Source organism: Coturnix japonica, chromosome 2 (genome assembly GCF_001577835.2).
Source record: "Coturnix japonica isolate 7356 chromosome 2, Coturnix japonica 2.1, whole genome shotgun sequence".
Lineage (NCBI taxonomy): Eukaryota > Metazoa > Chordata > Aves > Galliformes > Phasianidae > Coturnix > Coturnix japonica.
Window position 1 is genome coordinate 109,441,235 of NC_029517.1, and position 24,531 is coordinate 109,465,765.

At 47.6% G+C, this 24,531-nt stretch overlaps 1 long non-coding RNA gene across 1 annotated transcript; it reads left to right on the forward strand.

The window, feature by feature from the left end:
• The first annotated feature begins 1,222 nt into the window (after positions 1-1,222).
• LOC116652978 lies at positions 1,223-7,739 on the forward strand. Its single transcript, XR_004306265.1, has 3 exons — positions 1,223-3,815; positions 4,676-4,854; positions 6,619-7,739. It is a non-coding gene; the product is annotated as an uncharacterized LOC116652978 (long non-coding RNA).
• Positions 7,740-24,531: the final 16,792 nt, after the last annotated feature.

Consider the following 24,531-nt stretch of genomic DNA (forward strand, 5'->3'; position numbering starts at 1 on the left):
TTCTATTTCATTGACTTCGATGCACAGTATCTGCATTTCAAGCTTGGATTAATTTGAATCTTTCTCTCTCTTCCTATTATGGAAGGAGTTCTACTTTGAAGACTTTTCCTTGCTGGTGCAAGCGAATCTATGGAAACCTCCTGACGGCCACTCTCTGTGAGTTCGCCCTGGCTCAGTACTGACAGCACTGCACAACCAGAGGAGAGCTATTCGTGCTGTGCCTCAGCCGTTCTCCACAGAGCCGCATACGGCTCCTTGCTGCTCTTCCTGCCACACAGTGCTGGCACCTGCTCTCCCAGAGGCTAAAACCTGTCAACATGTCTGAGACTTGAATGCATCTGCAACTCTAACCTCCCACCTCGGTTGATAGTTACCTCTCATAACAGCTGTAGAAAAGGTGCATAAAGCCATGAAAAGTTTTATGACTTTAAAGCTCACACAGTAAAAAAAAAGTCTGTTTTTTTGGTAGCCTTTTTTTTTTTAATTATTTTGTATGAGAAAATCTTACCCATAATGAGCTGCTTTCAACTACCAGACCCTTCATGATGTAGCAGACACCGTCACAGGGAGACAAAACCACAGGATATAGAATCATAGAGTCATAGAATCCTTAGAGTTGGAAGGGACCTCTAAAGGCCATCTAGTCCAACTCCCCTGCAATGAACAGGAACACCACAACTAGATCAGGTTACCCAGGGCCTGATCCAGACTCACCTTGAAAGTCTCCAGGGATGGGGCAACAACCATATCACTACAAAACCTGTTCCAGCACCTCACTGTCCGTACCGTGAAAGATTTTTTTCATTACATCCAACCAAAATCGACCCTCTGAGCTTGAAACCATTTCCCCTTGTTCTGTCACCACAGACCCTGCTAAAGAGTCTGTCCCCTTCTTTCCTGTAGCTCCCCTTTAGATACTGAAAGGCCTCTATCAGGTCACCTCACAGCTTTCTCTTCTCCAGGCTGAACAGCCCCAGCTCTCTCAGTCTGTCCTTGTAGGTGCTCCTTTCCATGGATAATTCTTGTGGCCCTTCTCTGGATGCCCTTCAACCAGTCTACATCTCTCCTGCACTGAGAACTTCACATCTGTACTCCAGGTGAGTCCTCAGCAGTGAAAAGCAGAGGGGCAGGATCACTTCCCTCAACCTGCTGGCCACTTCTTTTGATGCAGCCTGAGATATGGTTGGCTTTCTGGGCTGTGAGGACACATTGCTGGCTCATGTCCAGCTTCCCATCCACCAGGACCCTCAAGTCTTTTCCAGCAGGGCTGTGCTTAGTCCTTTCATCCCCCATCTTGTATTGGTAGTGAGAGTTGCTGCAGCCCAGGCACAAGATATTGCATTTGAATTTGTTGAGCCTCATGATGTTCACCTGGGTCCACTGCTCAAGCCTGTCTAGGTCCCTCTGGATGGCATCCTGTCTCTCAGATGTGTTGACTGCACCCCACAGCTTGGTGTCATCAGCAAACTTGCTGAGGGTGCCCTCAGCCTACTGTCAGTGTTACTGATGAAGATACTGACAGAGTATCACTCCCAGCACCGATCCCTGTGGGACTCCTCATCACTGATCCCCATCCAGACACTGAGCCATTGACCTGTCCCACTCTCTGGACTCAATCCTGCACCCACTCTTTGTTCACTGATCAGACTGCTCATCAAATCCATACCTTTCCAATTTAGAGAGAAGGATGTTGTGGGGTCCATGTTAGGCCTTACTGAAGTTGAGGCGGATGACATCATTGGCTCTCCCCCTTATGTGTTGTCACAATGACACCATCATAGAAGGCCACTGGGCTGGTCAAGCAGGATTTGCCCTTGGTGAAGCCATACTGCTTCTTCCACATCACCTCCCTGCCTTCCATGTACCTGAGCACAGCTTTCAGGAGGATTTGTTCCATTAAAAAATACCAAACCCAGCCTGCAGCTCAGCACAGCTGCACACTGAGGTGCCAGCAGTCTGCCTTTACCATCCCATAGGTGGAAAGGGCAAGGCTCCAGTCCCACCCCTGGGAAGAGCAGGAGAAAAGTGCTTCTGGTTCTGGAGTTGCACGGCCACGCACTGCAGACAGTCAGGCTGTGAGACTTCAAGGGCTGCAAAGTGTTAGGTCTCACCCTGCCCCGCAGCTGCGGGCTGTCCAATGCATCCACTGTTTGCAGAGCCCCGGCTCCGCTGTCAGGCACTGTGTCTCTCTTTGGCTTCCACTTTATTTATGAGAACTAGCCGGGAGGTTGAGAAATCACAGGCCAATGTTTGCCAGTTGAGTTCGCTGGAGAGGGGGGTTACGAAAAGCTGGAGACACTGGAAAATCCAATTAAAAATCAAAATCAAAATGTGTCCTGGAAAGCAAGTTGCGTAATGGGAATTAACAAAGCAACCCGGCCGCTGGATGGGAGCCTTCAAGGAGAACCTCACTGCTGGGAGCGCTGCCTCGCTGCTGGGCTGCGCGTCCCGGAGCCGCTGACTTTTTGCCCTTTGTAAAGGGGTTGACAGTGGGTCTGTTCTGCAGGCGGCCCACCCCGGCCCTGAGCTCGGGTCTGTGACGTGCCATCAGAGCATACGGCAAATCAAAAGGATTAGGAGGGCGATCGGTATCTGAGGGGGCCGTTGGGGTATTAAGATTCTTCCCCACAGCGTTCGCGAAACGCCGTAAAACCGCAGATCTTAAAAGGCATCGGGTAAAGCCAACAAAATCCCTTTTGGAGTCCAACTCCTGCAGCTGCGGGGTGAAAATCCCGCCGTGCCGGCCTTTCCCATCCCAGCATTTTATTTTTTTTTTTTTCCTTTTCTTTTTTCCCCTTTGTTTTTTGCCCTCCTTTCCAGCCTCTGGCCGCAGCCACCGCTCGGGGCCGCGGTTGTGATGCTGCGGGCACGGCGCTGCCTCCCGGCCCCCGGGGAGGCTGCGTGTGTGTTTAGGAGGTGCCGTTTCCCACAGCTCTGATCTAATTCAGCTGTAATTCAATCTCCGTGTGACCAACGCTCCGCCAGCGCTCTCCCACCCGCCGGCAGGCTCCTCTCTCACAGGCTGTGTGTGTGTTACACATTTACACTGTCAATCTGGCGGGCTCCCCTCAAACAACCCCTCTGTGCCGCTTTGCCGTGTCAATCAGTCCGTGCCGCGGGGGCCGGCGCCCGCCGCCCCTCCCTTGAGCAGCGCGGTTACCCTATACCTGCCACTCAGGGCTGCCAAAGGGCTGCTGCTGAATGGCGTTTGTGTGCGGCCACAAAGGGCCAAGGCAGCTGAGGCAGATAAGGCTGAGAACCTGGAGCAGATGTAAAAGCGATCAGACCTGGCTTTCCGCGGACGCTGGGCTCCCGCAAAGATTTATGACCCCTTTTAACCCCGTTTTAAATACGGTAAACTAAAAATAGGATGGAACGAGACTGCCCGGCTCTCGGGTAGAAATTCAGCCGGAGGGATGGATGGGCAGACCCCCCGGCTGCGCTCCGTTCCCCATCGCCACACCGCGCCGTGCTGCCCGTCATCGGGGCGCTCCTCTGTGATCTCATTATAACCCACATCCTCCAACCCTCGCCGGATGCCAGCTGACCCCTCGCCCTGCAGCTCCCGATGCGGGGCCGGCAGCTCGTAGGGCGAGCGGTGCTGGGGACGGGAGCTCAACACAACAATGCGCCGGCCTTGGAAGTGCCGGGCTGTCATTGTCATCCCAGACACAATGATGGGAGCCTCGCTCGGGATCGGTTTCTTTTGGCAGACAGCTTTGAACTCTGCTTTTTGCTTCCTGCTTCTCCGTTAATTATAAGTTTCTTCTCCTTCCCACTGACAGACGAATCCTCCGGGGGCGAGAGAAACCGAGGTGACAAATTCTGCTCGGTTAGCACCGCTCAGCCACCGCGGGCTCACACTGACGCCGCAGGGCTGGAACCGAGAGGGGACCAGCGCCTGGCAGCACGGCCGGCGCTTGGCACATAGAGTGCAAACCAGCCTCATTCACAGGAGCTCTGGCAATGTGCTGCCATGTCCCCCGGCAGCAAAAGAAAGCGTTCCTGCTTGTTGCTGCTGCAGAACTGCCCTGCCCTTCATATTATGCCCAGGGGTATAGAAAAGAAGGAGACAGACTCTTCAGCTGGGTCTGTGGGGATGGGACAAGGGGAAGTGGCCTCAGTGAAAAGAGGAGATTTAGATGGATATAAGCAATTTATTTTTTAATGATAAGGGTAGAGAAGCACTGGAACAGATTGTCCAGAGAGGTGGTGGATGCCCCATTCCTGAAGACATGTAAGGTCAGGCTGGATGGAGCTTGAGCACCAGATCGAGCTGTGGAGTTGGACCAAATGACCTTTTAAAAGTCCCTTCTAACTAAAACAACTCTGACATTGTACAGTCAGCCTCCTTCCAGTTCCAGAAGCACTGCGTGTACCTGTGAAGGGACTTAATGCCTTTATAAGCACAGCTCGTGGTCCCACTGATATCAGCAGGGAGCTTTTAAAACGTGTTTTTCCCACTGTTCTCCTAAAATGGAGGTTCAAAACAAAAGCAGTCCTGCAAACGCTGTCATCAGAAGAACCACATCAATTATTTTCTTTTCATGGCTATTACTGACTCATTACAATTTTCTGGCACACGGAGCTTTTGAAGGCAGCTGTAAGAGGTGAAGCACATTTGATTTTGTCATGCAGGGCTTTTCCTGATCCCTTGGGTTTTCTCTGGTTGCAGGAGATCGAGGCTGGAGGTAAAAGAGGAAAGTCTTCCAAACAGTGGAACAAAGAGTGGTCAGCTTGTGGCTGTGCCTCCACACTCCCACACAGGCACCTGTGTCCCAAAGCCTCCAACAGCTCAAAGGAGGAAAAGAAACATGGCTTCCAGCCTGGGATGGAGAGAGAAACATTAGAATGGTAGTTTGGGCCTCAAATCACAGTGAGTAAAGTATGGGCTGCTGGAAAGGACTCCAGAGAGGAGGAAAGAAAAACCACATCGAGATGAATAATAATAATAAAGAAATAGAAGAAGCAGCATCATAAACGGAAAGGAAATTGTCTAGATTTTCTCTTTTCTGGGGATGCCTCTGCCAATAATCTTCTGCCTGGTGCCTGACTCACACATAGAGTGTTTGCCACAGCTGTGGGTGCTGTGGGTTGGTGTCCATCAGCGAACACCCAGCTGTGTGGAGGGGAGGCCCTGCAGGTGGGCAGCTGCTCCCCATAGGCAGTGTTCCCACAAAGTAGCCCAAGCTGAGTTGCTGCTGCCTGCCCAGAGCTCAACCCAAGTCCTTTCCCCGTGCTGGTGAGGACAATGCAGTCCCCCTGGCCCTGTGCAATGCTCCAGGGTCAAGTGCAAGGGGGCATGAGATCTCCTTGCCTCTTCAATTAGGAAGGCAGGTAGAGTTTAGCCTGTCCCTGTGCTCCAGTCCTCTCTGCCCCCAGCCTTTAAATCAACACCGTCACCCTAAATCCATTGGATAAGCAGAGAGGGTTGTTTTTATTTAAAGACAATGTAAAAAGCCTATTAAAAAAAAGAAGAAGAAGAAGGTTAAAAGCCCCATATAATTATTTTATCTTATTTTATTTTAAGTCCTGTGGTATTAATTAAAAAAACATTACTCGGCTTGAGAATTTGATTCCTTCTGCCTGATATGGGGAAGGAAAGGAATCTCTCTTGAGAAAGGTCTCCAGAGTCCTTAATCACCATTTAGGGGCCCTGCTCTTTGAAGGGCCATAGAGGAACAAAGTGGTTTGGGGATTAACGAATGGCTTTTATTTCTTCCTTAATGATGAGAAAAGTGCAACGAATGCCTAGGGCAGATGATAAATTGAGTCAGAAAATGTTGCAGGAGTGCCCTTTTGCTAAGCTAGAGGATCAGTGTCAACAATATAAAAAAATGCCTCTGTTTGCTCATAAGAAATCATGTTTGAATCGTTAAACAGTAGGGATGGTATTGGCCATATTTGACGGCGTTGTACCTGCAGCCCCTTTGCAAATATCGCCTTTGAAGTGACTTCAAAGGGTCTGTGCACATAAGGAGAGGCTGCAGTACCAGTCACTTTGCTATAGTATTCATGGGACCACTGGGCAGAGCTCAGCAGAGCCGAGCTGGCACACTCAGGGATGGGAATGAAGAGAACACCATCCAAAAGCTCCTACGAATACTTTAGTTCCAAAGAAGAGATAAAAGAAAACACGGCATGTTCCCTCTAATGTTGTCCTTAAGCCACTTAGAGCTGGGGCTTCCTTCAGCCATGGGAAAACAGAACAAAAAAATCACACAATTCTAGGAAAAAAGTAAGTCAAAATAGAATCGTGATGCTCTGTAGCATTTCTCTGAAAGCATCTGTGGTGAGAGCGAGAGACCCAGGATGGAGCTAACGACCCTGGAAGTCACTGGAGACTCCCTCTGGTTTCATGGGGTGCCAGGTTAGGCTTGAGTCAAGGCGAGCAGGATTTGTGGGTCAGAAAGCAGTGCTGGTGAGAGGGGCACTAACCAGGCAGTGACTGAATGGAAAACGACCAAGGCTGCAAACCAGAGTATGCAGTTTTCCCTTTATAAGGCTGAGATACAGATTCATCTCAGAGTATGGACAGGATTGATTAATGTGATGGTATTTATGGAAACGTCTTTTCTTCTTTCCTTCCTTTTAAAGGCATTTCTTTCTTCTTTGCAGAGACACCACGGACTCCACAGTTGTGGGATTTAGATGACCCGTGTTGTCCAGACAGGCAAAGATGGTATAAAGGTGCAGCCTTGATAGTGAGAAGAGTGTGGGTCTCACAGTGCCCAGACCAGTGGAGAAGCCAAAGGGGAGCTGTAGACAAACATGGCATTACTGAGCTCAAGAAATTAAAACTCACTGCTTTCTTAACTTGGAGGAATAACATAAATTATTTGGCAAATCAGACATCAAAACTTATTGCAATGTACTACACCTGCTTGGGATCCCTTTGTTCAACACAAATCCCCAGTTCTTCCATAGCAGGTGATCTCCTACTGCAGCCCAAGGTGAGAGTGCGTTCCTGTTAGCTTTAAGGAGATGTATCAGCCATTCTGGTCAGTGCTGACTCTTCTTTATATAAATAAATGTGCTCACACAGAAAGATACCCATGACGGCAATTCTGGATCTCAGAATCACAGAATGACCCGGGTTGGAAGGGACCTCAAGGATCATGTAGTTCCAACCCCCCTGCCTGGCAGGGCCACCAAACATACACATTTACTAGATCAGGTTGCCCAGGGCCCCGTCCAACCTGGTCTTGAACACCTCCAAGGACGGGGCGTCCACAACCTCCCTGGGCAGCCTGTTCCAGGACCTCACCACTCTAAGGTCCCCCCCTGAGAAAAACAGTGACTTCCAAAGGAACAACTGAAACCCATCCAGAGTTGCCAGGATTTGACTGTGTTTCTCTATGTTCAGTGAAGAACGAAGCTTACAGCTACTTCAGCCTCATTTCAAGAAGAACCGACCTATTTGTGAATCTGCCTAAAGTGATGTGAGAACTGGAACAGCCTGGTCAGGTCCTGCAGCCACCTTTCCTGTGTTTAAAAGGTTTCATAAGGATCTTGGGCAAGACGAGGAGTCAGGCAAGAATCTAAAGATTTCTGAGATAATTGGTATTTTTTAATGATAAAACAGCATGAACAAAAGTTCCAACAGTTTATCTCCATGGAGACAAATAAATTACCTGCTGCTACAGAAAATCAACCTGGTTTGCACCTTAGATATTTATAAGGAATGAAAAAAATAACGATAGGGCAAGGGCTCCCCAGTTAGCAGCTGGCAGACAAGAAAATGTGTTGTAATGGAGAACGAAGACTAGGAAAATGATTTACTGCACGTTACTTGAATATATAAAAAATGCTGAGGCAGCATTACTGTCCTCATTAAAATACCTGTAACTGTGCAGGTGACATAAATGGATTAATTTCAAAAATTCCTCAGGTATTTCAAACATAAGGAGTTAGAGAGTTTGTGTTTGCCTCTTGTATAAAACTAGATGAATGTGAGGCAAATAACTTTGTGCTGGGGTAGAAATTAGAAGAAAATACTTCAGCTAAATTGAGGAAGGGTAGATATTATGCTGATGCTGTGGTCAAGAAATGTAGGGATGGATGCTATATAGAACTCCAAAGTTGCTGAGAAGTGTAGAAGATATTTTTCCACCAAGAATATAAGACTGACAGCCTTTAGGCCCATGTAAAAGAAGAGGGGGAACATCTAATGGTGGCTCAAAAGGACATCTAGGAGAGAGGAGAGGAGAGGAGAGGAGAGGAGAGGAGAGGAGAGAAGAAGGAGAGGAGAGTGAGAGAGAGGACGAGGATGAGGAGAGAGAGAGGAGAGGAGAGGATGAGGAGAGGAGTAGAGGAGGAGAGGAGAGGAGCAGGAGAGGAGAGGGAAGAAGGAGAGAGAGAGGAGAGGAAGGAAGAGCAGAGGAGGAGATAGAGAGCGAGGATGGAGAGGAGAAGAGGAGAGGGAGGAGGAGAGGAGAGGGAGGCGAGGAGAGGAGAGGAGAGGAGAGGAGGAGGAGAGAGAGGGAGAGGAGGAGAGAGAGAGAGAGAGAGAGGAGAGAGAGAGGAGAGAGAGAGGAGAGGAGAGGAGGGAGGTGGAGAGGGAGAGGAGGAGAGGAAGGGGAGGGAGAGAGACGAGGGAGAGGAGAAGGAGAGGAGAGGAGAGGAGAGGGAGAGGAGGGAAGAGGAAGGAGAGGAGAGGAGAGGAGAGGAGAGGAAGAGGAGAGGAGCAGGGAGAGAGAGAGGAGAGGAGAGGAGAGGGAGAGAGCGGAGGTAGGAGAAGGAGAGGAGAGGAGAGGAGAGGAGAGGAGGAGAGAGAGAGGAGGAGGAGGAGAAGAGGAGAGGAGAGGAGAGGAGAGGAGAGGAGAGGAAAAGGGGAAAGGAGAGGAAAAGGGGAAAGGAAAAAATAAAAAGGAAAAGGAAAAAAGGGGTTGTTTTTTCCTGAGCTGCTGGCTTCTGGAAGCTGGGCAGGTAGGATACAGTAAGTGTTTCTCCTTTTCTCTCTGTTATCTTGTTTCCCTACATATCTTCAACAATTATCTTTCAAAGACAGGAGTGGGATGTATGGACTCTTGATCTGTCCTAGCGTGGTTGTTTTTGGAGTTCTAATTCAGGTATCCTGTTTCATAGCCCAGCCCCAGCATCATGCCCTGTTGTGGGCCAGAGACACTGTTGATACCTCTGCTGAAACTGCCTTGGCTGGAGGGGAAGAGAGAGAAAGTGAGAAAGAAGGTTTTGTGATAGAAAGCAATGCCACAGCTTATGAAGCCCTTAGATCACAGGAGGACTAAGAACGGGGATTTGATTCACTGGGTAAAACACCATCACAATCTTCTCCCAGGCCAAAAAGGGGAACTCTGCCCTCATTGAAGAGCAAACAGAAGGATGTCTGCCTCATTCACGTGGTTTGATTTTGGGGAGCCAAAAGCTGGACACAATGATCCCTGTGGGTCCCTTCCAATATTGGATACTCTGTGATTCTGTGATGCCACGGGACCTGAGGCTGATTGGGCAGTCTAGATCCTCCTGGAAGGTAAGAGTTAACACTGAGAGAGTGTTTGTGATTCTGGAAACTGAAAACACATTGTGAATAGTCAGAAAAGCTAAATACACAAAGACAGAGAAGATCCACAAAAAGAAAGAAAATTAATTGTAGCAAAGTGGAGACAGGCATGAGAGCAGTATGTTCAGTGTTGCTGAGTAAAGATGTAAGATTAGGATGAGCAATAAGCAGAAGGCCTCCCAGCTATAAACAAGCTGGGAAAAGAGGATGCTGGGAAAGCTGTACAAATAAGCAGAAGGGACTTAAAAAGATATTAGTAGGAGCAAAAATAAACCCTGAGTGCAGCCTGAAGGAGAGTGCTCTTCAGCAGCCCTGTAACGTGGCACTGGCACTTAGGGAAGGGCACACAGCCTGGAGCATGTTCCCCATGGCACAGCTGGATGATGAGCAGGATGTAGCCCAGCATCCAAGCAGAGCAGGATGAGCTCTGAGCTCTGCAAGTGCTGCAGGTTCTACAGGAGGTTATGTGAGCTCTCAAGGAATGCATTTGGCTAAAGGGGGATATCATGGAAGAGAGGTGTTTCCTAAGCAATCAGGTTTTTATTTCATCGGAATGAAAGACCAATAGTGGAATAATGAGAATAAGAGACACAAAGATTAAATCAGGTTTACTCTATATTGTATTAAAATTTAGAAATGGTATTTCGACTGAGTAGACGAGCAGGTTAATAGAACACAATCTAGGGTATGAAACTTATCTGTTAGCTAACAGTGTTTCACGGGCAACTTTTCAGTCCACTCAGACATGATATTTTCTGCATTTACATAAGCAAACACAAAGCAGAAAATCCTATGATAATTTTAATCTTCTTCTAGCTCGAATTGCTGCAGAGAAAAAAAGGGAGAAATTTGCTTTTCCATTATTTCCTTTTGGGAGAAGATCAGATACCACATGGTCTTAAAGACCTGAACTGAGAGAGATAGCAAGTCCTCTTTCCCAAAGAGCTTACAGTGTGGAAATGGGAAAAAAAGTGGCTTTGTGTGCAGAGAGGATAAATGGTCTTTTCATTTCCAGAAATGCTTTATTTTCATATGAGTCATAGCTGGTTTAAGTCCTTCTAAACAGCTCACATTTCGGCACAGGGCACGGAAAGCCTCTGTCAGAGGTCCAGTTCTTCAAGTCGTTCTAAGGACACGCATGAACTAGGGAAACTTGCAGCCCTTCCATTGCCACAGACAGTGCCGATGTCACCGTGCTGGAGCATTACAGCCATGTCCACCACAGGAGTTTTTAACATTTGCATGAGCCTTGCTTGCATTACACCAAAGGGACACGGCTTTCCAATGTCAGCAGGGACGCAAAACTCCAGCCAGGGAGGGGGAGATGATCTGGTGCTAGCAACAAGTTTGGGGGTAGTTTTCTTTTGTCATGTTGTGTTTTCATCTAGAACACATCCCTGGGGATGGAGAGGGTGGCTCCTTTTGGGGAAGTCTTTTGTGCTAGCATTTAAACAGGATCTGTTCAGGATGCTCACACTTAATTCATACCGTTCCACGTTTTCGGAGTCTTTTTCAGTCCTTTTACCTAAGCCTGAAAACTTTCAATTGTTTCCTCAACGTTTCAAGATTGGAATCAGCTCATGTCTCTGGGTGGAGATATCCTCTGAGCCACGGTATTGTTGCCCTGTCCCCCTGTACTTGCTGGGACACCCAGCAGGCCTCCCAGAGCTGCACAAGTGCTGCCAGAGCCGCCACGGGTGTATGTGGACATCTGCATCCTGAGGGATTTGGGGGCATGAAAGAAAGCAAAAGCAATGGGAGGCTTTGTAGCCTTCTTGGCTTGCTTTCCTCCAGTCAAAAACAGTTCCTCATCCATCCCTCTGAGGGAGGTGTGAGGAAGGCAGGGGAAAAGCCTCTAAGAGCTCCAAAATCTGCCACAGCTCTTGCTAAAGGATTTCTGGATCACTTGACATGTTTCTGTCTTATCACTAGGAGTCATGCCTCAAAGAAAACCTGGTCTGACTGCTTTCCCTGCTCTATTGGAGCTGCTCTGTGTTATTTTGGAGAGAAATGGGAATTTGCAACCAGAGGCTTTGGATAAAGAACTTTGGATTGTGAAAATAATTTCCTTATCCACTGGAAGAGCTTTGCACCTCCTCTTAGGCCTGTGAGGCTTCTGCCAGGGCTTAATAAGAGTCATTAAAACTCCCAACAGTTTGCTACTAACTGCATCTGATGTAGAAGCAATGCCATCCCTGAGGATCTGATTGAACTGGATACAAAAATGGACAATACAGTCAGTACGACAGCCCTGCTTTGCCTGTTTCATACTAAGATCAGCTTTGTCCCACCTATTCACCTTCCAGCACACTTTGACTGCATCTAATGACAGATTTCCACCACTGAAGCTATCAGGAGAGGCCATCCTATCCTTCTTCCTTTGTAGCCACCAGTCTATGGCTTCAGAATTTCCTGACATGTTGGTCCTATATCTACTACATATTCACGTCCGCTAATGAGCCTTTCCTGCTCTGAATGTTACTTGTCACACGAAGAAGGAGAGTCTGTTACAAGGTGAGTCATGAAACAGCCAAGATCAAGCTAAAAAACCCATAGAGATTCCCTTAACAAGCAATGGCCACAAGATGCAGCCAACGGAAGAGAGTCTTCAACAATTACAGTGAAAAATCATAGCCAAGACATAAGTCAGATCTGATTTTCTCTTTTATCCTCACCAAATTATTCTGCAGGCAAGACATCACCTACCTGAAGTCCTTGCTTCTTGCGTGGCTCTTGGGCCTGGTGGGAGGCTGTAGTCAACATGCAGGGCTCAGTGCAGCCAGAAAGACACGTGAGACTCCATTTTAACTCAAATTAGTTTTCTGCTTAACCAACCTCTGTGTGTCAAACTTGACACATTTATATTGGCCTCAGTCTGCATGTGGGCACAGCTGTAAGGAAGCCCTGGAGGGAGAGGAAGAGACAGGAGGCAAGGCAAGGCAAGTCCAAAAGCATTCATCCTCCTGTAGCATCGCCTTATCTGACTCCAATATCAGCTGTCTTACCTGCCCAAACAGCAATGTGTCTCTTCACCTCTACACACCCACTGTGAATAAGGGAAGAGACCATCAGCCAATGGCAGCAGTGCTTGGCACTGGGGAAGGATGCAGTTGGGGAGTACTTCAGTCTTGTAGGAAGTATCAGCAGCTTGAAGCACGGTGCCTCCTTGAAAGGAAAAAGGTGATGAATGTCCTATCAGGTCACAGCTTGCTCCTCATCTCTGCCCTCATCTGGCACAGGAACCCCATCCCATGCCTTGCAAGTCTCTTGTCATGGTCCAAAGGCCAGAAAACATTCTTTAAGAGAAAGAAATCCCCTAAGTCTTGCAGGCTCCGGTTGAAAAGCTGTGTATGGGCTTGTAGTCTGTGGTGACAGTGGTGGTGGCCACAGTGCAGGGTTTCCTGAGTGTGATCACTGTAGGAGCCAGGGTGATCTGGTGGGAACAGCAGGGCTGGTGCAAATGCCAAAGCTGATGCCAAGAAGAGTGACAAGAATCACAGAATCATAGAATTACCCAGGTTGGAAAAGACCTCAAAGATCATCAAGTCCAACCACAGCCTAACCATAGTACCATAACTCTAACAACCCTCTGCTAAATCATATCTCTGAGCACCACTTCCAAACAGCTCTTAAACACATCCAGGGATGGTGACTCAACCACTTCCCTGGGTGCGTAGTAAAACAATCAGCAAAGCCACTATGAGCAGTTCTGCCCTGTCATGTCAACAGGTAAGAAAAGAAGTTGTTCTGGTACCAGAGGCTGGAAAAAGAGAAAGGCAGTTAAGGTGCAAAGAGAGTCAGCCACTTCAAGAGCCAGGAAGGACAAAGAGGCTCTGGCTGAGCCAAGAGAAATGCTGGCTTTCTCCCAGTTCCTGGGCTCAGCCTAGAGGGAACCCTTTCCAGACTATGCAAGCTGATGTACAAATCAAGCTCCTTTCCATCCACGCATAATTGGAAAGAAATTTCAGGAAGACCCAGTTAAACAAGAGTTGTGTTTTCCTCAAACCTTCAACAAAGCCCTTCAGTACTAACCCAAGCTTAACACTTCTATCTCTCCTATGACTTACTTGATGCCTTGTGCTAACAGGTGTTTTTTCCTAAACCCCCAGCTCCTGAGTGGAAATAATTACTACCTCACACCAGCAAGAACCACAAAATTGTATAAACTTTTGCTTGGTGGTTGTAGGACACCTTCATTTTACTGCATTTTGATGTGCGTAAAGGTTGAAACAACTTCATCAGTGTAGATCAGGTGACACCCAGAGGTCCCTTCCAACCTTAACCCATTCTGTGACTCTCTAGGCACCTGCACAGGCACACAGACACATACCCAAGTCAGATGTCAGAGTTTCTGGTGTTTCACCAAGGCAAAACCCAAACTTGTCATCCCCACAAGAACCCCGGTGCAGATACTGTCTGCTTGCAATGAGGCCATAATAATAAGATTCAAAGATTTTGAGCTTTCTGCTCACAATAATGGGAAGAAATGTTTCACAGCAAAAAAACAAAATGACAAGTGCTTACACATTGCTTCCTGACTTTTATAAACACTGAACTCTTCCAAGTACAAAAAAACAAGGTACAAAGAAAAAAAAAATCAATCTCCATCCTAAAGGAGCAGGAAGAACAGGACCTATATCTTTTGCTTGGCATCTCCGTCATTTGTTTTATAAACAGGTTTCATTTCAGTGCACATTTAAACTGTTATATTCTATTCCTCAAAACACAAATATCTTACTTTCGGCACAGAAAGAACCAATTGTTCCCAGTCACGATCATCGGCCCTTATGCTGCTGAAGGACAGTGTTTTCAGAGCAAGCACATTGCTGGCTTTGCTGCCCATACGCAGTGAAACAGAGGAGGTGCTGCATTCCTCCATCACCTCTGTTTTCTTCTGGACAGAACGTGGCTGCGTTTGAATTGATCCAAAGGGCAAAATGTTTCATGACCTTTGAAACGACACTGCAGAAATGTATCCGTATGCCTGTAAGGGGCACAGCATCATTAACGAGGTTTGCATCGAATGGATCGGTCCGAAGGTTTGTTTGGAGAATGTGCTGCTTGAGAGGCTCTTAAAAGCTGGCGTGCATACTCTGCTAAGCAAAATATATTCCAAGCCTTCTCCCTTAACACTTCTTATTTTCTAACTAAGATAATTGAATGACTCAGTGAACATGGCTGGCATTAAAATCTTGGGGGAGGGAAAGGCAGAGGTAGCGAGCTCTAAATCCTCTGCCAAATCCCCTTTTCATAATTTATAGTCTGTCACCAGTTTATCACAGAGAGCTGCCCCTCTTTTTCTCACTCTGCAGGCTCCTTTCCCAGTGGACAGTCCATGCCAGCTGTCTCGGCAGCAGGAACGTCCTTTTTTTCCCAAGCCTCGACCTGTGGGAAAATCTTCATTGGCCAGTAATTGATTCCACCCTGCCAGCTCCATTACTTTAGCCTACAGTCAAACTGCCAGCAATCTGGAGACAGGCAGCCGCAGCCCTCCCTGCTCCCACCATTGAAGCCTGCTCCTACCCGCGCTGTTTGCTACCGGGCTGCGAGCTGATGTGTCAGCCCGCCCTGCAATTAGTGCTAATCTGAAAATTGGCCTTTGCGAGCAAAGCCAAGCACCTGACAGCTAATTGTTTATGTCAGATTGATGTGCATTTAATATGGAAAGGTTATTTATCAAAGGGGACTTTTTTTTTTTTTTTTCTGTTTGTCTTGGTTCAGAGCGGGGGGAATTGCCACAGGCGCTTACAGCCCACAGACCAATAAAGATCTTATACTTCATTTAACTTAAGGAGCCTTCTAAATACCCTTTTTAAACTGGCGGGGTAGTGCGGCGCGGTGCTCATCTATTCACATTGTTTATAAAGAAACTGCAGTTATTGTTTTTAGTCTCTTTTTTGGGAATCAAAATATTGAGGGGTGAAGAGAGGTTGATTGCAGAACAGCAGCTGCCCGTCAGCCCTGGAATTAAAAATGAATAAAGATTTGACTCATCCCCAAACTCTTTTCTTTACACCGGGTCACTTCGTATTGACAGCATTTCCTACACTTTCCCTTGCTGGGTGCATCATAGAAAACACACAGGGAAAAAAAGCATCACTTCCAGTGATTTTAACACATGTTTTGCCACTCTGTGCAACTGAGCTGGGATTTCAGTGGTGATTTTGCAGAGACAGAAGGGCCATCACATTTGTTCTCCTCACTCTGCGATCAAATGGCAGAGGGCAGAGCCTCTGTGTGTGCAGATAACCAGAAAACCCCCCACGTGGTGTTGAAGTTGGATAGCATTGGTTTAGGGCGAGATGGGGTCACTTGCTGTCAGAAGCCTTATCTCAGAGTTTTCCAAGACCAAATGCAATCACAAGACTGAAAACAGGGAGCCTGCTGCAACTGGAAACATCTTTCTGATGTTGCACAGGTTTCCATTTAGCAGTGCTACAAATGGCTTAAGGAAGCAGACCCACCAGGTATTTAAATGTGAACACATTTGTCTGGGTTTGACATTCCACACTGCGTGAAAGTCCCACTGCAAACAATGTGCTTTTGCAATTTCTCAGAGGAAATGAATGCATCCTGCAGAGTCCAGGAGGTCAGCAAAGGTACTGGTGGTACACACAGAGCTGCAGTAAGGAAGAATGCCAGTGAGTTTAAATGAAGCAAGAGAGAAGACAGTCTCCAGTATGGAAAACAAGTATGAAAAGTAGTAAATCAGATAGGACACAAACACAACAACTGTTTCATACAAATCATATTCTGACAGGGAAAAGCACCAGTGCACTCTGTATGAAGCAATTGTTCCCATTCATTCCACAGGTGGAAGAAAGCTTTCTCCGTGTATATCAAGTGTATCTCCTTTGTAAATGAAGCTGGTCAAAGGTTTCACAAAGTCTCTGTCCTCTAAATATCGTGTTTCAAAATACAAACACACTACTTTTTATTCCTCCATTAATTTTGCACAAACTTTAGTCCAACTATACAGTATTTTTGCACAAAGGAAATAGTTCAAAAGAAAATATGAATTCAAATCTCATCATTCACTGGTTTTGCCTAAATAATAACATCTGTGCATTAATTCAGTATTAAATGCTGCAAACCCGCAGGTTGAGGGTGCTGACTGTGCCCCTCTACTCTGCTCTCGTGAGATCTCACCTGGAGTATTGCACCCAGTTCTGGAGCCCCCAACACAAGAAGGACATGAAGCTGTTGGAGCAGGTCCAGAGGAGGGCCACGAAGATGACCAGAGGGCTGGAGCACCTCCACTATGAGGACAGCATGGGAGAGCTGGGGCTCTTAAGCCTGCTGGAGAAAAGGCTCTGAGGAGACCATAAAGTGGCCCAGCCTGATGCATGCTTGTGCATCCCAGTGGTGCCCATATGGACAAAATATTCAGCAACACACAGGGTGCTGTTTTGCCAGGCCTGCCAGAAATCATAGCTCTTGCTCTGATGCATCATGTGAGGAAGAGGAGAATTGGGCACAGCAGAGACAGTGCGAGGCACGCCAGTACTGGGAAGCATGGTCAGCCTGTGCCCCTCTGCCTGTGGTTTTGTGCCCCAGGCACCACACTGTGCAGGGTGACAGGCCATCAGCGACACCTCTGCGTGCCCCATTGGTGTCCAGCACGACATGTCTTCCCACTGCAAGAGCACCAGCCTTGGGCACTGAACTCCACTCCTGGCAGCTTTGCAGGGAGCATTTACACAAGCAAATGCTTTGTTTTAAGTATGTGCTCAGGCCCCCTGGGTTGGTCTTTGACTGGGATTTAGAGATGTGTTGGAAAGTTTTGGCAGCGCTGGTTTCAACTTGGCCAGCGAGGAGATGCTGAAAGCTGCGTTACTGCAGCCACACTGGAGTTTTGAAATGTGTTAATTAAGACATTCTGTTACCAGCCCTTTCCTTCCTACACAAGACAAAACCCACCGGCTCTTAAACACATCTGAAACGATTCGTATGTTTTAATGCTTTCCTGAATATGGATCAATTTTAACACTTTTTATAACACTTGTATCCCAGCCAAGACAAAGCCAGTGACTTCAGCCTGATGCAAGCCCTGTTTAAGGCCCTCCATGGAGCAGGTCTCAGAGCAGATGGGAGTTCAAGAAGTCATCTCACACGCTCCCCTTCTTGGGGCAGAAGAGCAGAGGAGTGGATGTTTGATTTCTGGTAACAAAAACTTCACAAATTCCCTCTGCCCTTTACCACCTCATTGGGTGGGAGAGCTGCTGGGATCATGTGCTTTGCCGTGAACCCTGTGTAGCACTGAGGATTTGGGCCAGACTCCTTCAAACCAGCTGTTTCCAAGGGGCAGCCTCTTGCCACCAGTCTTTCCCCAGCACACACGGTCTCACATCATGGGGACCTCTCTCTGCCCCACAAAAATGAATTCCCACCCAGCCCAACCACAACCCATCTGCAGAAGCCCATCAGATATCCTCCAGGCCTGGATATGTCTGGTGAAAAAGAAACATTGCATAAGACAAGTGTCCATGCCCCCACTGAGGGACTGTTTGGGAAGAGGGAACTTAGTGAGAGCAACACAGGATCCCTCCATTAATGGCAGGTCTTGGAGAACACAGAATTGTAGAATCAGAGAATAATTTGCATTGGAATGGACCCTCAAAGGCAATATAGTCTGACTCCCCTGCAATGAGCAGGGACACCCGCAGTTAGGTCAAAATCCAGCCTGATCTTGAATGCCTCCAAGGATGGTGCTTTCACCAGCTCTCCAGGCAACCTTTTCCAGTGTGTCACTATCTTTATTGTAAAAAACTTTTTTCTTATATCCAGTCAAAATCTCACCTCTAGTTTGAAACCATTTCTCTTAGTCCTGTCACAACACAGACATGACAAGTCTCGGAGAAAATTATCCTTGTGCAGAACTGAGGCCACGAGGCAACCATCAGACTTGAGAATGGAGGTGCACAATCAAGGACAGATGCTGGAGGCTGATAGCATTCCCCTCACCTTTGTGTACAAGGAAGCTGACAGCTCTTCTCTCTGCTCTTCCAACATCAGTCAGCACCTTGGAGCAGCTGAAGGTGAGCATCTTCCAAATGCCTCCATCATGCACACAAAAAAAAGACTGCTCTGGTGTCCTGTGTCATTCTCATATGAGAGATATTCATCACAGAGTCATAGGATGGCTTGGATTGCAAAGGACCACATTGATCATGTAGTTTCAACCCCCTGCTATGTGCAGGGTCACCAGGCACCAGCCCAGGCTGCCCAGAGCCACATCCAGCCTGGCCTTGAATGCCTGCAGGGATGGGGCATCCACAGCCTCCTTGGGCAACCTACTCCAGTGAGTCACCACCCTCTGTGTGAAAAACTTCCTCCAAAGAGGAGGAATCCCCATGCATCATCCATCCATCTTCACGCAGCCTAGTATGGCATATAACAGCTGCTAGTGCAGCAAGTGTTTCAGGGGGAAAAAAAAGGGTGTGGGGAAGAGGGAATTTTCCATTATATAATTTTTCTCTTACTTAGCTATTAATATTACTAGATAATGCTTATTCCTGTAATCTAGAACAAGGGTTTACTTCTTAGGATGTAAAAGCCCATCTCTATCAGATTGGAACACACACGCCTTAGTTAGTTTGTATCTTGAGTTACTGCAAAAAGAAGAAAAAAATATGTGACCATTGCATCAGCTGAAACAAGGAAAAGATCTAAGCGCGTCCAACCAAAACAATGACCTGATGCAAGTCTATCAGGTAATGCTCAAGGGAATGTTTTAAATAAGGAAGAAAGAGTGGAAGTAAAAAAATAAAAATAAAAATAATAAAAAAAAACATCATTGTATTATTATTCAGTAATGTTCCTCTACCAGCATTAACAGCTTATCTTGCCATCGAAGCACTTTTAGATAACAGGCTCAGTTTAATGTTGAGTACAGGCTGTACCAAGTCACTAAAACCCCACTATTGTTAAAGATTATGTAAAATGGTCAATCAAAGTGTCACTCCTTCCTGCCCAGCCCCCAGGCTGTTATGTTGCACAGTTTCTTATAAAAGCTGAGCGCAAAAAGGGAATACTGGGAGCGAGGTGCTGGAGTGTAGAAAGTGGCACAATACAGAGCTGGTGGGTATGAGCTACTTTTCAGAGCCTGTGCTGCATGGCTGCTAAGGGAAGAGAGAAAAATATCCCATTTAATCTTGTTCAATGATTTGCCCCCGTAGGCACCTGGGCACTTGCTGAGCTGCTGAGGGCCTCCCTGATCCCTGGGCCATCCAGCAGCTCCCAGCACCACACAGGAGTAGAGGCAAAGCTGCGTTTCCATGCAGCTCCTCTAGATCACAGACCCCAAGGAGCATCAGGGCTTTAGGGATGACATCCTTCGCCAGCAAGGGCAAAGCAATTACCTCAGCCAGAGAAATACCAGGAGATCTCATGGCTCTGACTGAGGAAAAAATTGTTCTCCCAGTGCCAGACCCTTAGTGGATTGTCCAGGTTGACATGATGCCTGTCAAGTACTGTGTTCAGTTTTGGGCACCTCAGCACAGGAAAGACATTGAGGTACTGGAGCAGGTCCAGAGAAGGGCAACGAGGCTTGTGAAGGGATTGGAGAATCAGCCCTACGAGGAGAGACTGAAGGAACTGGGGCTGTTTAGTCTGGGGAAGAGGAGGCTGAGGGGAGACCTTATCACCCTCTTCCAGTACCTGAAAGGTGCTTACAGTGAGAGTGGGGCAGGTCTCTTCTCACTAGTGACAAGTGACAGGACGAGGGGAAATGGCCTCAAGTTGCGCCAGGGTAAGTTTAGGTTGGATATTAGGAAGAACTTCTTTACAGAAAGGGTAGTTAGGTACTGGAATAGGCTCCCCAGGGAGGTGGTTGAATTGCCATCCCTGGTTGTGTTTAAGAGCCGTTTGGATGTGGTGCTCAGGGGTATGATTTAGTGTAGGGTTTTTAGAGTTAGGATACTATGGTTAGGCTGCGGTTGGACTTGATGATCTTCAAGGTCTTTTCCAACCTGGGTAATTCTATGATTCTATGCCATATTCAGTATGTTACCATCTTTAGATTTTTGTTTAAAAAGGTGCACATTCTCCTTAACAAGCCAGTAAAAGCAAACTGAACTTTCAGGCATGCCTCTGCCCCTAGGTCAGACACAGGTAGGCACCTACCAGGACACAGCGCTCCTGGAGTGGCTGCAGAGCACTGATGGGGTTGGATGGATGCTGAGGACTGAGCAGTTAGCCAGCTGCTGCTGATGCACACACACATTGGATGTGGGCTGGATGCCTCATCTGAGAGCAGACCTCCGTTTGGGGTCAATGACTGCAACATGAACAGCTGTACCGAGTGAGACTGGCATCTGTAGAGGCTCTGAGCTTGCCCCTTGCTGGCTGCCCCTGCTCTTGTTCTAGACTAACCAATCCCTATTACACAACAATGCTACAGACCTCTGACACACCCGCCCTTGACCTTCTCTTTTTCTCAGCACCAGGACGGCACAAACTGCTGCACCTCATTCTGCTCACGTGCCTGCAAAAACTGAGTGAGTAGGAGAGCTACATACATAGATTCACATGGATTTCCTTAACACTTGCATATTTCAAGACAGAGAAATAGAATTACAGAATCATAGAATTGTAAAGGTTGAAAAAGACTGGTAGGACCGTCCAGTCCAACCATGGGCCCATCCCCACCATGCCCACATGTCCCTCAGTGCCACATCCTCATGTTTCTCTAACACCTTCAGAGCAGTGACTTCCAAGTACGTGGATAGGCAGGGAGGGGAGATGATAGGAAAGAACATTTGTGCTACTTGCAATTTGTGCTGGAGAATAAATAAGAGAAGGAGCAAGGAAAATGATTCCCACTTCTCAGATGTCCAAGAGCTGTCCAAGTCTAAATACCATTTGTAGCTACAGGAGTAGAAAATGTCCAGCACATCTTGTTTTCCTCTGATACACATGGGGTGCTGGCAGTATAGATGTAAATGAAACGTGTAACGTTGCACCAGTATACATGTTCCCTTCTGTGCAGCACGCACGCACACACAGGCATAGCTGTATCATGTGTTAGCAAGTAACAGAGAAGTTTAGCAAACATACCTGAAATAGCTCACATACTTGGAGATGCCAAAGAAGCTCACTGCACCATTTCCACAGGGTTGTTTTTTGCTTTTCCTCAGCCATTCAAAGGGCAGGTGCTCATTTTAGTTTGCAGTCTGCAGTAGCCACCACCGAGAAGAACATGGCTTTAAAAGCCATCGTTTCTCTGTCACTGCATTCAACGCCAGCCACCCTACTCTGCAGAGCTCCCCTTTGTGCCCAGCTCTGGTGAGGAGCTTCCCTCAGCCCCAACTTGCTTCCTCCTCTTTCTTCCCTTCCTCCTCCTCCTCCTAAAAACTATTTGTTGAGCAGAAAAATCTGAAGGTTTTACAGAGGGAACCTGAGCAATGGTGCAGGATGACCCAGCCAAGGATAGGGATGTTAACTGCAAATGACAGAAAAAAAAAAGGAATCATAGAATGGTTTGGGTTGGAAAGGGCCTTTAAGATCATTGAGCTCCAACCCCTGCTATAGGCAGGGACACTTCTTACTAGACCAGGTTGCTCAAAGCTCCACCCAGTCTGACCTTGAATGCTTCCAGCGAGGGGGCATCCACAACCTCGTTGGGCAACCTGTTCCAGTTTGGCTGCGTTGCTAAGCCTCCTGGCAAATAAATCTGTGAGATGAGGCGTGAGACAATAAGAGGTGTGGACTACTTCTCTGTAGTTGTTTAAACCTGGATCAAATAGAGATGCTGGCATCGCAGAGACAGGGAGAGACCCCAGAGGGCAGCCAGCCTTGGTGGCCCTCAACCCTGCAGCAAGCCCTGTGCTTGGGAACCCCTTTCTCTACAAACACGTTGTGCCTGCAAAACCCCTCCTGCTCCAGTGACCCCAGGAGTGTGGCCTCTGCTGGGTATTTGGGGGGAAACAGCATATGGGAGTCACTCTGTTCAGTCTTGCAGCTCAATTAAATAACAAAATAAAGCCCTATCCCCCACACAGGGCACAGGGGAGGGGAACAGCCTCTGGTAGCTGCCTAATCACTCACAGAGTGACAACCCCACTCCTGTCAGCACAAACCAGCAATTACAATTAATGGGCTGTGGCAATCAGACCCCGGCACTAGCGGAGACGGCAGGTCCCACCATTTGCGTGCAGTAAATTATTCAGGCTGTCAGCTGCTCGGGCGGCATCGGGCTGAGCCACGGCTACCGGTTAAGCGGTGCTGCGGTTAAACGCCCGCCACATGGCTCTTTTGAGGAGCGCCCATCCGGTCTGGTACCACCACTAATCAGCCCCGTGCTGGGATGGCTGATCACAGATGTGCCACCTGCAAGAGGGGACAGTGCCCTCTGTGCTCACAGCTCATCTGTGCCATCCTTTGAGCTAAAAGCCCGTGGAAAACCTGCAAAGCCCACTAGCATCTCATAAACGTAATATTCATAGAATCACAGAATGGCCTGGGTTGAAATGGACCACAATGATCATGTAGTTTCAATCCCCTGCTATGTGCAGGGTCACCAACCACCAGACCAGGCTGCCCAGAGCCACATCCAGCCTGGCCTTGAATGCCTCCAGGGATGGGGCATCCACAGCCTCCTTGGGCAAAGAAGATGTGCACTTGAATGGGAGGGAAAGCTGGATGCTGGTGAGTAAACCCTAATGTCACACCTACATTCACATGTGGTCGTGGACAGATGCTTCACCACAGGAAAATGCACATCTGGATCAGAAATTAAAGTGCCCCCATACCAACAATATAGCATCACATTGTAGACACAGGGTTTGTCAACTGAATCAGAACTTCACAGAGCCAAATGCAGGGCTCCACAAGGATTTTCATATAGTTCTGTGTCTGTCTTCAGAGTGCGGATGGATGTGAATAAATATCTGGGACAGCTTTGTGTCCCCTTGGCCTTGTGATAAGTGAAGGTCACTGCCCAGGGGCTTGGGGAAGGCTGATCTCATGAGCACCAGCTCTGTCCCATTCATGCCCCTCAGCAGCAGCTGCTGCCTCACACTGCACCTTGCTACAGAGACAATAAGGCAGCAATGCTTATACTCACCAACCCAACAGCTGCAGCAGGCATAAATATCAGTCCTGAAGAATATTTGAAGATTCAAAGGGCACCAGAAGCTCCCCAAAGGGGAAAATGCAACAGGTCCCTGGTATGAGTGACCGCAGACTGGTTTGGGTGAAGCCGATACGCACAGCCAGAACCCCATCAGCCCAACTGCAATAGGGGTATTTTAATGTAGCTACCTGCACAGAATAATCATTCCAGAATAACCCCTGAGGATGAGGATGAAGAAAAGGGAGCAGAAAGAGAACTGTGAACTCTCCCAAGCTAAGATACCGTGTTTCAGGAGCGCAGCACAGTGAGCAGTAAATGCGAGGAAGAAGGAAGAGAGTAGTTTGAAAAGTGCTGGGGAAAAAGAATTATTATGAGCTGTTGTCTACGCACACATTCACCCAGTTCTTCATTCCTGTTTCCCTCGGAGGAGAGGGGAGAGTCGTGGTTCTGACACAAGCAAAAATAGACAGCGTGTTTTCCGGGTCTCAGTGACCAAGCTGTTTCTTCACTAGCACCTCAGTGTGGACAACTGCAGCAAAGCCCATTCATTTTTATTCAAGGGACTTGCTTTACACTGAAGTCAACGTGTATTCGTTGGTAAACAGCCTGAGGGCGAATATATTTCGTGTCAGGATCTTGAAATGGTTCACAGCTGTCCCATGTGGCTCAGTATGGCCCTCCCAGCAACACGATGGACTGAAGTATGGGCAGCTTTCTTTGTGAGTGCTTGGGGCTTTCAAATAGGACGGGTTTTGGTAGAAAGGAAAAATCTGACTTAGAAATACAAGTAGCGACATGTATATGAAACAGTGACAAACAAAGCTCAATCCTCAGACATGGAGAGTTTGACCTGAAAAATAGGGAGAAATAGAAGGGGAATGGCAAATTGGAATAACCTGTAGAAGCGTAAGAGTGCAATCTGGTACAAAAGTCATGA